Source organism: Gracilinanus agilis, chromosome 6 (assembly GCF_016433145.1).
Source record: "Gracilinanus agilis isolate LMUSP501 chromosome 6, AgileGrace, whole genome shotgun sequence".
Taxonomy (NCBI): domain Eukaryota; kingdom Metazoa; phylum Chordata; class Mammalia; order Didelphimorphia; family Didelphidae; genus Gracilinanus; species Gracilinanus agilis.
Genome location: NC_058135.1, coordinates 120,358,945 through 120,372,838, shown reverse-complemented (window position 1 = coordinate 120,372,838; position 13,894 = coordinate 120,358,945).

Below are 13,894 nucleotides of genomic sequence, written 5' to 3'. Positions count from 1 at the left end.
AAAGAAAGAAAGAAAGAAAGAAAGAAAGAAAGAAAGAAAGAAAGAAAGAAAGAAAGAAAGAAAGAATTAAGGAAGGAAAGAAAAAAGGAAGGAAGGAAGAGAGGAAGGGAGGAAGGAAGAGAGGAAGGGAGGAAGGAAGGAAGTAAGGAAAGGAAGGAAGGAAGGAAGGAAGCAAGGAAGGAAGAATGGAAGGAAGGAATTTATTAAATGGTTACTATGTACTGAACATGGTGCTAAGAGCTAGGGATACAAAGGCAAGCAAAAAGAATAAGGAATATACATTATAATGGAGGAAGACAACTCACTGAAGGGATATGGCAAGGAGGGAGGAAGAAGGTACTTGGCACAGGGCTGTGATTTTGAAGTCCAGAAAGTAACAGGGCTAGTAGGGGAAGGAAGATTGGTCAGCTTAAGATTCTTCACAAAATGAAGGCTTCAGGAGGCACTTAACTGTGGCAGAAGGGAGCAAGCACAGCAGAAGAAATTCCAGGGTAAGAAGACTAAAGTGGTAATTGGATGTTCCAGGTGAGGAGGGACAAGTTACTGAGGAAAATTCCAGTTCTGAGGCAGCAGCAGGGATATGTTTATTTATTTATTTATTTATTTATTTTATTTTTTTTTAGGGATATGGTTTTGAAGTACACAAAGCCAGGGACAATACTATGACAGAAATGAAGACTAGTCAAATGATAATATGTGCTGTTGTCCATATAAGTCCCATGATTTCTGGATTACCTGTCTGTGTTTATGCTGTTATCTATACCTGGAATGCTCTTCTCTCTGCTGACCCCAGAATCACCTGCCCAAGTCTCACCTATACTTCCAGACTCACCCAAAATAACACTGACTCCAGTTGAAAGTAATGTCCCTACTTTTTAATGCAATATATCCATTTGTACTTTTTTCACACTTTATATGAAAATATATCTTAGTATTACTATCTTATCTATTAAATATCTATTAGTAGAGTATAAATTTTATGAGGGCAAAAACTGTATCTGATTCTTTATTTTTTCATTCCTGCAATGTATAGCATGATATTGGGAATTGAATAGTTAATCAATAAATACTTGTCACATGGATGGGTAAATGAATGAATGAATGAATGAATGGAGGGATGTGCAAATGTCCTCCATTTTGGTACCTAAGTCTAAGAGGTACAAAGGGTTGGTAACTCAGTTCAGGAGATGCCCTTAGTCCTTTAGCTCTTGTGCTTCAGCTCCACTTCTTTTTCTACTCTTGCAATTCAGTGACTTATGAGAAGTAATTACCAGTCTCAGTGGTTGGTTCCCTTCCCTGGGAAATGGAGCTAATGCTAGTGACCTGCCTCTGAGGCACCTATCTTTGGAAGGTTGTTAAAAGAATGAATGGAAGTTTACAAGGTGCCTTGAGATCCCTTATTAAATGGTGCTCCAGGGGTACAGAATAACCCTCTGGTATTCTGAATTCTCAAAGAGCTCAGACTCTTTTCCTGAGTAACTTGGTAAGCAACAGAATAAAAATGATTTCATTAAAACACAGTCAGATCTCCTGCTCAGTCCTAAATTAAGAAAGATGAATAGCAAATGAATGCAGCAGAAAGATATATAAAAGGAACTTAGCCTTGGGAAAGAGATTTCTTTTTTTGTCATTTGTCACTCACTTTTCAAATGTCTTCACTTTTATCAATGTAGAATGGATGAAAAATTATCAATGTCTGTTGAATGCTGAGATAATAGGCTCCTGACTCATGTAGAAAAGTGTAAATCTAAGGAAACACTCTCCTAGCAGATCACCCCATATTTTTCAATAAGACCCTATTCAACATCTCAGGCCCTCCCAATGAAGAAATAGTATTCATCATAGTTCTTTTTACTTGAAAGGACATGGAGAAAACCAATGAAGCCAAGCTCAGTTCTAAAAAAAAAAATGAGGTTGTGGAAAACTCCTCAACAGAAAATAAAGAAGTGATTGATCAAGATTCTAAAAAGAAAGGTCAGTTTAAAATAAAAGCAGATTTAATTAGCCCACCCCTCCCCTAACCTCTGATTGGAATGTTAGCTCTGACTCTGGTGGCCTGGTAAGAGAAATCCTTTGGACTCTTCCTAAGATTTAATTATAACAATGACACCTTAAGTGATTATTTTAAATTAATCTGACTGACGAAAAAAGAGATTGTCAATGGCAAGAACATCAAAATGAAGGAAATAGGTCTTTATAGAAGGAGAACAAATTCTTTACTAGTTCTCTCTTTTAAAAAAAATTATTTAGAATATTTTTCCATGGTTACATTATTCATGATCCCTCCATCCCGCTTTCTCCTCCACCCTCCCAAAGCCAACAAGCAGTTCCAGTAGATTATATATGTATCATTGTTCAAAACCCATTTCCATGTTATTCATATTTGCAGTAGAGGGATACTTTAACATCAAAAGCCTAATCACATCCTTATTGCACTACGAGGGTGATCATATATTTTTCTAATGCATTTCTGGTTCCACGGTTCTTTCTCTGAATGTGAATAGCATTCTTTCTCATAAGTCCCTCAGAATTGTCCTGGATCACTGCATTGCTGCTAGTTGAAAAGTTTGATTGTGCCACAGTGTATCCATCTCTGTGTACAATGTTCTCCTGGTTCTGCTCCTTTCACTCTGCATCAGTTCCTGGAGGTCTTTCCAGTTCACATGGAATTCCTCCAGTTTATTATTCCTTTGAGCACAATAGTATTTCCATCACCATCAGATACCACAATTTATTCAGCCATTCCCCAGTTGAGGGACACCCCTTCATTTTCCAATTTTTTGCCACCACAAAGAACGTGATGATGAATATTTACTAGTTCTCTTTTTGTAAGATAATAACCAAAAAAGGAGTAAGTGATAATGTGGTGAACTCGCTTGTCAGTCAGAAAGAGGTAGAGTGAAGTCCCACTTTTGACGATCCTGGGCAGTGTGACTTTGGGTAATTCACTTAACCCCTCAAGGCTCCCAGAGAACTCTCTAAGACTACATATTACAGAGCCGGTGCTGAGTTATATGTGTAGAGAGAGTTTCCTCACTGGCAGTTCCTTATACCAACACAATCATAGGTTTATTTTTTTTAAAAAGTCAAATCAAGACAAGCAGCATTTATTAAGTGCTCACTATTTCCCAGACACTGTGCTAAGCTCCGGGGATACAAAGAGAAGTGAAAATGTTGTCTATGCCCTTAAAACTGTGAATCCTTGAGAATAGCAACTGCTTTTATTGGGGATTTTCAATGTTTTTTTCTTGTTTTCCTTAAAACTTAATATTGTTCCTGACACTTAACGGGAGTTTAATAAATACTGGGTGACTAAATGACTGACTGACATTTGAATGGGAGAGACAATTTGCAAACAACATGTACACACAGATATAAATACCATGTATATGCATATATATAATATATATATATTGCAAACAACATGTACACACAAGATATAAATACCATATATATGTATATATAGATATAGATATATGAAATTGAAGGTAATCTCAGAAGGGAGGCAATGGCATTTGGAGTGGGGGTAGGAGGCAAAACTTCTTGCAAAAGGAAGGATTTGAGCTATATTTTGAAGGAATCTAGGTGAAAGAGATGAGGAACAAGTATTGAGGACAGACAAGGAAAAGCCATAAATTTTGGGGGTTGAGGGCATGTCATTTATGAGAAATAGCAAGAAGGTTAGTGTCACTGGATCATATAACATATAGAGGGGAGTAAAATGAAAGAATATTTAGAAATGTAGGGAGGGTCAAGTTGTGAAGGAGTTAAAAAAAAAAACAGAGCAGATGGCTAGGTGGCTCAATGGATTGACTAGACCCAGAGATGGGAGGTGCTAGGTTCAAATCTGGCCTCAGATACTTCCTAGCTGTGGGACCCTGGGCAAGTCACTTAACCCCAGTTGCCCACCTTTTATCGCTCTTCTGCTAAGGAATTGATACTTGCTATCAACAATCAGAGGATGTTTTTTTATCCTGAAGTTAATAGGAAGCCTCTGGAGTTGTTGAGTGGTTGGTTGTAGAGTGAAATCAGCAGATCTGTGCTTTGGGAGGGTCACTTTGGTAGCTGAATAGAGGATGAAGTAGAGTGGGGAGAGGCAAATCAGAGAGACAAACCAGAAGGTTATTGCCACAGTCCTAGTATGAGGTGATAAGGGACTACATCAGGGTGGTATGTTTCAGAGGAGAGATGGTGAACGTCTGAAAGAGCTGTCATGAAGGTAGAAATGGCAGCACTTGGCAATGGATCGAATAGGTGGGTGAATGAGAGTGAAGAGGCAAAGATGACACTTAGGTTACAAGCCTCGGTGACTAGGACCATGATAGTACCCTCCACAATTTGGAAAGGTCTGTGGGAAAAGGTAATGACTGAGACAATAATAGTAACATCAAAGAGAAACAAGACATGGTGGAAAGAGTATTAGATCTGGAGTCAGAGTAGCTAGATCTAAATCTTGGCTATAATACATCGTCCTCCCTCTATGGAAGCCTGAACAAATCACTTGAAACTCCTCTGTGCTTTAATCTCCTCATTTGTAAAATTAAGGAGTTAGACTTTATCATTTCTGACATCTATTGCAGGTCTCAATATGTCTGTGGTTCTAGGATGGCAATAATGATATCTCCTTTTCTCCACTTACAGCCTCTGCTGATGCTCCACCATGGTAGTCAGTAAGCCTAGATTCAACTAAGGCTTTGACAGTGGAACTCAGTGTCTAGCAAGACATGATGAGCCAGAAAGGCTTCAAGCATGCCTTAGGGGATGGACTGCATGCATGATGTCTGAGGACAATCTGGTTAAGTTTGGAGAAGCTCATCCTTAGGGTGGCTGCAGAAAAAGACATTTTCTAGTTATGAAAACATTTACTTTTGCTCTTCTTTTATGAATATTTTAAGCTTTCATTTGTATTTTTTGTTTTTATGTACTCTCCATTTCCAAACATCTCTCTCTTATTTCCTCTATACACGATTCATCCCTTGAGACAAAGAATAAGCAAGAAAGAGGGGGGAAATCATTTAGCAAAATTAATGAACCTATAAAGTGAATCTGGCAGGATATGCAATGTACCTTACCCAGAGTCTGCAATCTCTGCAAAGAAGAGAGTGAGCCACATTTTCTCACCTCTTCTCTGGGACCCAGGCAGGATCATCATGTTTGTAGAGGGTTGCATTTTAGAGGTTTTGTTCTTTCCCTCTCCACTGCATATGTCTTTTTCTTTGCTTTGCCTACTTCACTCGAATCAGTTCCTAACGATCTCCCCATGCTTTTTCTTTTAACCCTTAACTTCTGTGTATTGGCTCCTTGGTGGAAGAGTGGTAAGGGTGGGCAATGGGGGTCAAGTGACTTGCCCAGGGTCACATAGCTAAGTAGTTCTGAGGCTGGATTTGAACCTAGGATCTCCTGTTTCTAGGCCTGACTCTCAATCCACTGAGCTACCCACTTGCTCCCAATCTCCCCATGCTTTTCTGAATTCTTCATGTTCATTTTTTCTTATAGTATATGCTATTCCATTCATGTACCACAAATGCTCAGACATTCATAACTGATGAAAGCAGAAGCAACTTGCCTCATGAAGGACCCAAGGGCAGAATCTCAGACTCTTGGAGAAGCTTATGTTTGTTGTTTAATTGTATCAGTTATGTCCTTGGGGTTTTCTTGATCCTACAAAGGTTTGACATTTCCTTCTCCAGCTCATTTTACAGATGAGGAAACTGAGGCAGAGTCAAGTGACTTGCCCAGGGTCACACAGCTAGTAATTGACTGAAGCTAGATATGAATTCAAGAAGAGTCTTCCTGACTCCAGGCCTAGTGTTCTATCCACTGTGTCACTCTTTAAAAATAATAAAAGATTTTGTCATAATATACACCAGAACTTTGACCTAAAGGATTTTGAAATATTTCACAAAACCTCAATGCTGATCCAAAGGATTTCATGGATAAGAATGATCCTTAGTCTAGCAGATAAACAAGTTTGGTTTTAGTTTGGTGCAGGAGATCTCAAGCATTTTTGCATCATGGACCCCTTTGACACAACATACTGTGTCTTATCGCCTCCACTCATGATTAATGGACTTACTAAATAAATTTCCATTAATGATGAGTGAAAATGAAGATGCATTTTTTTCCATTCAAGTTCACAGATGCCCTGAAATTGATCCATACACCCCAGATTAAGGATCCCTTGTCTAGTGGTTAGAAGATGGCACAGGGATCCCGGAAACTAGAATTAATATTTTACCTCTGCTCTTAGAAGCTGTAGGACTTCAGTCAAATTGCTTAGTCTTCATGAGCCTCAATATTCTTATCTATAAAATGACATGGTTGTATTATATAATCTCCAGGGTCTCTTATAGTTCTCAGTTTCTATGATTCTGGACAGATCATTAGGAAAAACTATTTCTAGTTATAAGTCATCTGTCCTACAAAGGATCGATCAATTCTAAAATAGAATCTTCCAAGAAAACCCACTGGTAGTACTTTATACATTTTATGGGTAATTGTAAAGAGACACTATCTGTGTGCCACCCCTGCCAAAACTGAGTTGGTGTCCTGGAGTTAAGCACTGACCCCCACCCCACTCCTCTCAGTTATGGCTCTTCCTACTGGTAAAGAAAGGGAAGTGCTAGACTCTTTAGGGACCCTATTCATATAAATGTTTGTTTTCAATTTTCAGATTATAAAGCTCAACAACTCCAGCTTCAGAGCTTTCCTGCCATACTTTGTTAGGTTTTAAAAAATCAACAACAACCAAACGATAGCCAAAGCAGCAGTATGTCACATTAAAAGATGCCTAGGTTACCCCTTGGACTGCAGATTAGACCAAGAGGCTATGTCTTCAGACAATGCTAATCTTGACCTGAACTAGATTTATTAGGCTGCCTGGCATTTGAGAACTCTGATAAGTCCATCTTTCACCTCAGCCTTCCTGGTGTTTAGCTACATGAGTAAAATAACTAAAGCTTTAGAAAAGAAATCCACCAAACTATAAACCATAGAAGATCTTCTTTTCAATTTTATCTTTTTCTTTCTTTGAGGGGGAGGGGATATGGATGGAAGGTAACCATCTCTCATGTCTGACTGAGTCATCAGGAGGCTTTTTCAGTGAACTAAATTTTTCCAAAGGAAGGCAGCTCATGGAACCATACTAAAGAATGATACAGGGAGATAATAGGACCACATCTTTAAAGCTGGAAAGGATATTTCATTTCAATTCTCCCATCTCCTTCATTTTACAGATAAAGACACTGAGGCCCAGAAGAAAGGAAGACTTGCTCACAGTCATATAAACAGTGACAGAATCAGGATTAAAACCCAGGTCCCATAATATCAAATCTATAACCTTTTCCACTTGACTGGGCTGACTGATCAAGAAGCATCATAGCCTGGCAAATGGAAAGAGTGATGGATTTGAAGATAGAGATCCTGGGTTCTAGTCTTGGCTCTTCCATTTACTACCTCTGTAACATCAGGTAAATTATTTAACCTCTATGGACCTCAGTTTTCTCAATTGCTTAACGAGGGGGTTTGAATGGTGGTCCCCTAAAGCCTCTTCCACCTTTTAAGTCAGTGAATCTATGATTGAGCCATTGCTCTTGTGGAAGAGGATAGGGTAGAATTGAAAGTTCAAGTGAAAAATGTCCCTCCCTCAGACAATCCTCTGGATGAATGGAATTGTTCTATCTGCTGTCTATCAAGTCCCCAAAACCATGAGATCTGTCTTGGCTTGCCTACTGTCTTCGATACTGAGACTACAAGCTGATTGGCCTGAGTAATAACATGATGGAAGCCCTGTACTCTGCTATATGGTTGCATGGAGTCAGTCGCAGAACTGACCAGATTTACCAGAGTCTTCAGAGAAGGGCTGACCCAGGTCTAAGCCTGAAATCTTGGGGATGTTATAAATCAAAAGCAGACCCTCAGAACTAGATCTAGAGCAGTGATTCCCAAAATGGGTGCTACTGCCCCCTGGTGGGTGCTGCAGTGATCCAGGAGGGCGATGATGGCCACAGGCGCATTTATCTTTCCTATTAATTGCTATTAAAATTTTAAAAATTAATTTCCAGGGGGCTAAGTAATATTTTTTCTGGAAAGGGGGCGGTAGGCCAAAAAAGTTTGGGAACCACTGCTCTAGATCTAGATCAGCTCCTATAATGCCAAATTGGCAGCTGGACCAGTCTCTGGATTGGGAGGGATTAAGGAAGCCAGATTTCAGAGTCATTTCAAAATAGGCATGAAGTGAGCCAGAACTCTATGGATGATCTTAAAATAGTCTTGACTTCTGCAGAAGATTTCTGGCCCCATGGATGCCCAAGTCAAATTACCTGGACATCACTCTGGACAAGGCTTCCTAGGGGGCCGTCCTAGTTTAGACTAGAACTCCAAAGTGAGAATGGGGATGGGAAGAGGTGAGATTTCACTGGTGGATTCAAGTTTGGGGTTAATAGAAAAAATCTAAATTCATGTCAAGCAGGCATAGCTGAAGAATAGCTCTTTAAAGCTAAAGAGTGTTATAATTCTGGTACCATAAAATATTTTAAGTAAAAATAATAAATCAAATTTATAGCATGTTTTAATGTTTGCAAAGTGCTTTTCATGTACTCTCTTTTGGTCTTCACAACAACCCAAAAATCTTATAAAGAAGGTGCTATTATTTTCTCCATTTTACAGATGAAAAACTGAGGTTGGAAAGGTTAAGGGCCTTATCTGGGGGTCATATACCGAGGGAGGGTATGAAGCCACATTTGAAATCAGATCTTCCTACTTCCAGGTCTAGAATTCTGTGGGATGGGAGAAAGTGAGGTGAGAAATGAGGAAAAGTGAAAAGAAAGCCCAGGAAAACATGTATGTGAAATGAGAAAATGGTTAAATCTTTCTTTGCCTGGAAGCAGCTGAACTAGATGACCATGATGAGAAAGAGACAGGACTTCATGCCAGGCGAGGGGCAGCTGAAGGCACCGGAGAACAGAAGTTTTGGGGTACATGCTGCTGTCGTAGGATGGCATGGAATGAGCCCTGAATATGGACGGAAGAGGTCTGCCTTTGAACCTGGCCCTGATATTTACTACATGAGAAATTCAATGTAGGATAAGTTGTTGATTAGAAACTATTATTGATTACTTTGATTTTCTCCTAAGAAATTGTCCCAGCTATTAATAGACTTAATAGCCGAGTTAAGTAAATTTTAACATTTAGGATTATTGTGAAGCTGATCATTTAGATGTAACATATTCATACAAGAAGGTGCTCATATTAATCACTTAGCTATAAGAATACATGAATGTGGGTATGTGAAATTCTGCCTCTTGTCCAAATTCTGCTCCTCTGCCTTTTTTTTACATTCATTTTTTACAGCCAACGGCAAACTAGCCAAGAGGTAGGAGATGTCTTGCCCCACTAAGAGCTCTGATCCTCTTTCCAAGAAGGCTGTCAAACCCCACTTTCAAAATCAGATGACAGTATAGTAGACACAGACTCTAAGCCAATCTTTATTAGAATCACTAGTAGTCCCACCTTGGCCACTCCCTGATCCACCCACATGATGCTCAGGAGTAAAAAGTTACAAATCACCGACACTGTGATGGCTCCTTTACATCCACTTCCCATTTTTTTTACCCTTTATTGTTACCCTTGTTAATTGTTTTCTTGATCTGGTCCTCAACTTTTTCCTTTTATAAAAATCATGTGGATGCGAATACTCAGGCTTTCACCAGACTAGGTGTATGTACAGATCACGTCTCAAATGCCTCCAATTAAAGTCAATATACTCAGAAGTTATACTTTCCCAGTTTTTTTTTTCTTTACATAGATATGTGACTTTGGACTAGTCAACTTTTCTGGCCCTCAGTTTTCCCATCTCTCAATGGGGAGCATTTGGATCAGATGACAAAATCTTTTTAAATTTGATATATTCGAAGTCATTTTTTCTTTTACATTTTGCAGTGTTGTCTATCTCTTGCTTGGTCTTAAATTCCTTCCTTTCCCACAGATCTGACAGGTATACTATTCTCTGTTCACCTAATTTATTTATGATTTCACTCTTTACATTTAAGTCACTTACTCATTTTGAATTTATCTTGGTATAGGGTGTGAGATGCTGAGCTAAACCCAATCTCTCCCATATTGTTTTCCAATTTTTCCAGCAGTTTTTGTCAAAGAGTGAGTTCTTGTCCCAAAAGCTGGGGTCTTTGGGTTTATCGAACACTAGCTTACTGAGGTCATTTACTCCTGGTCTATTCCATTGATCCTCCCTTCTGTCTCTTAGCCAGTACCATATTGCTTTGATGACCCTACTTTATAGTACAGTTTAAGATGTGGTTCTTCAGCTCTAAATCTTAAGAGTGATATATACCTGGGGAACCCCCGTTCCTTTTGCAGGTTCTTCCTCTTTTCCTGCTGCATTAGAATAGAAGTTTAAGAAGTTCATTTTTCTTTCAAAAGGAAATAAACCAGGCATTTTATTAGTGGCATGAATTAGCATATCTTCTTAGATTATGACTTATTACTCTAAAGGTTTTAAGGGACTGGGAGCAATGAGGCTCAAAGCCCAAGAACGGCTTCAAGTTCATTAACTGAAACTGATTTTAGCAATGCCACTTACTTCTGATTGGAAGTAGTTCATGTGCGCATTAATGTGTAATGTCTCCATGCCTAGGAATCCTCATGAATGAAATACTGTTCCTCAAGCTTGTTCTAATGGAACTTCAGTGTGTATGTGTGTGTATGTGTGTGTATGTGTGTGTGTGTGTGTGTGTGTGTGTGTGTGTGTGTTCATGAACAAGCAAATGTATATGCATGGAAAGAAGGGTAACAAGGGTGGAAGGTGGACTTTTTCCAAGGGCACTGAACCTGGAAGGTTCTGAGAGTTTCTATAGCCTTTTAGCAGCATAAAAACAACATAGTTTAGCATCTAGTTAGCAAGAAGAATTAGTTTAAAGAGGAAGCTACCAGATGGCACACTGGATAAACTCCTTCTCAGTCAGGCTCAGTCCTTTCTCTTTCCCTTCCCTGCTTCACTTGCTTTGAGATTTCCCAGGTTCTCTACTTTAAAAAGAAAAAAAAAAAGGTTTTCTCAGGGTATTTCCTCTGGATGTTGTTAGTTTGTGATATCCCAGGCATAAATAAGGTTAGTTATGGCTGTGTGTGTGTGTGTGTGTGTGTGTGTGTGTGTGTGTGTGTATGAGAGAGAGAGAGAGAGAGAGAGAGAGAGCCTAGAGAAAAATATCTTAAAAATGGAGAAATAAGGAAATTTTCTCAACTTTGAACCTCTTAAATTTGTCCCATGAAATGTACAATTTTCTCATCCTACTAAATTTCAATAGTGCAAAATTTGAATGAAAGGAATGTCCAGATCCTCTCTCACTGATATCCTAGAACCACATTGGTGACGATGTGGCACGCATCCAGAGCCGGCATTCATTACTCCTCCTCTTCCCAGAACCTGAGGACATTTTTTTTTTGCATGTCCCACCCTTCTGTTCAACTCCCCAAAGCAATCACTTCTTCCCTCAGCTCTCTCAGGTAATGCTAGAACTCATTGACAACTTGAATTTGCCCTCTGAACAACTAGGAAAAGGTGGCCTTGAGTCATTGACTCCTGATAAAAGTTCATATTTAAGGAGCATTTGATTCACAACACCTCCCTAAGGTAAGTAGTATAGGAATCATTATCCCCAATTTTACATGTGAAGAAAATTCAGGGAATCTTGAAACTTAAGTACTCTCCAATAGTCAGTCGGTCATCAATTGACTGAAACCTACATAACTCACCAGAATATAGAAGCATAACTTTAGAGTAGGAAGAAAAGTTAGACGCTGTCTAGTCTAACTCCCCTCATTTTACAGATGAGAAAACTGAGGTCAAAAGAGGTAAAGTGAGTTACTAATAATAGTCACTAATAAAAATCAGTTCAAGTGAACTGAGCAAGCCTTTTTAAATACCTACAAGAGATGGATGTACAAGTGGAAATTTTGTGTCTTTTGAATTATGTCCCCCAGAATTCCGTTTAGTACTTCCCAGAATTCCTTTTAATCTTTCCACCATGTTGAGTGGTCATGTTTTGTTTTATAAGTTCTGAAATTCCTCCTTCTCGTGCTCTTCTTTTGTGACCGGGCTGAGTTAGCTGTTTTTTAAAAAGTTTTAGTTATTATTAATGAACTTTATAAATTATAATACTTAATTACTGTATGTTAATTTTAATCTTTACATAGAAAACCATGTAGTATCAGATACAAAGACCAAAATGGAAACTATCTCTTCCTTTAAGGACCTAATACTCTACCGAGGCAGAGGTAGATAATAATATGCACAGAGGTAGGTATAAACAAAATGTGGATATGGCTAATATAGTGAGACCATGCATTGTGATTTAGGGTTCAGGTCAGAGTTCAGAGTAAGCTTTACCCCAAAACATCTAAATATGGGAGGATGAGATGGAGGCATCCCCCTAAGCTGATCATAATAATAGACTTGTACACTGTAGAAGACAATTTGTTTCTCTCCAGGGGAGAAAAGGGGCACGTTTTTTTTTTCCTTGGGAGCATGGAACAGAGTGTGCAGTAGGTTGAGCTGAGATGCTGAGAAATATACCAAAGTGGTCATTTTCCTGAGGTGGAGGCGAGTCCGAAGATGGAGTCACTTGTGTCAAGAAAAGCAGATAAAATGATGCTTATTTCTGGACTTCTACAAACTCTTTTTTTGGAAGAGGGGCAAGAGACAGAGAGAAATACTAAAACTTTGGAAGGCAGAATCGTAAAAGGCACCAGAGTTGAGCTTTGGAGGAGCCAGAGATTTTCTAAGGGGCAGCAGTGAGGAAGATTCTGAACGTGGATCTATGGTTTGTGCAAAGGCAGAAAGGTGAGAGCTAGAATGTCAGATATGGGGAGGAGCATCAAATAGGCCAGACTACTTGGAATGTGTGTGTAAACAAACATTTATTAAGTACCTATTATATGCCATTTACTCTATGCCGGAATTGGGGAAGGAAGGGATGTGAAATTAGTCTAGAAAAATAAATTGATGCTGGTGTAGAATGAACTTTAAGAGCTATGGGTCACACAGAGCTGGACATGACTGAAAAATAATGAACAAAAACAACAATAATTTAAGCACATGCCTCTTTCTCCACACCATACTACCTCTCTAAACAAAGACTGGATTTTTAAACTGATGGAAAAGGGAGAGGAAGAGAAGGAAACAAATATTGTGCCAGATACTTTGCTTAGCCCTTTGCAAATCTGATATTGGATCCTCACAGCAATGATGGGAGATAGATGCTATAATTACCCTCATTTTACAGTTGAGGAAATGGAGGTAGACAGAGATTAAGGGACTGGCTCAGGATCATACAATAGGAAGTATCTGAGGCTGGATATGAAGTTAGGTTTTCCTGACTCCAGGTCCAGCACTCTATTCTTGGCCTTATAGATGGGGACTTGGAAGGGCCCCCTTATTTCAGAGAGCTGTCCAAGGTCAGGCATTGTGTTGATGGCTGCCTCAAGAATTCAGAAATTCTTGTTTTCAGTCTTCTTTAGAATGAGATTTTCCCTTCTGCCACCAAGGAAACCATGCCTGAAGAAATGTCATTGTCAATAAAGCTAGCAAGAGACCCCTACAGTTTTGTTGGTTTAATGACTCCTTTGCTTGGTTGATTTCCCAAATTCTGATCTTAGTAGTATAGGCAAGTTTTTGCCAAATATGTCTCTGTGGAAAACACAAAAGATCTTTGAACTGTGAGACAAGGCTGTTTACGGTGACTCCTTTTTCCTTGGTGTTATAGCACTTTCTTCATATTCTGAAATTTTTTAAAAATTAAGTAACTCCTACTCAGCTATGCTCACTGAAGAAAATGGTCAAGATCTGCTATAGAGGTCATTTTTGAGCTGTGCAAGCTTCATG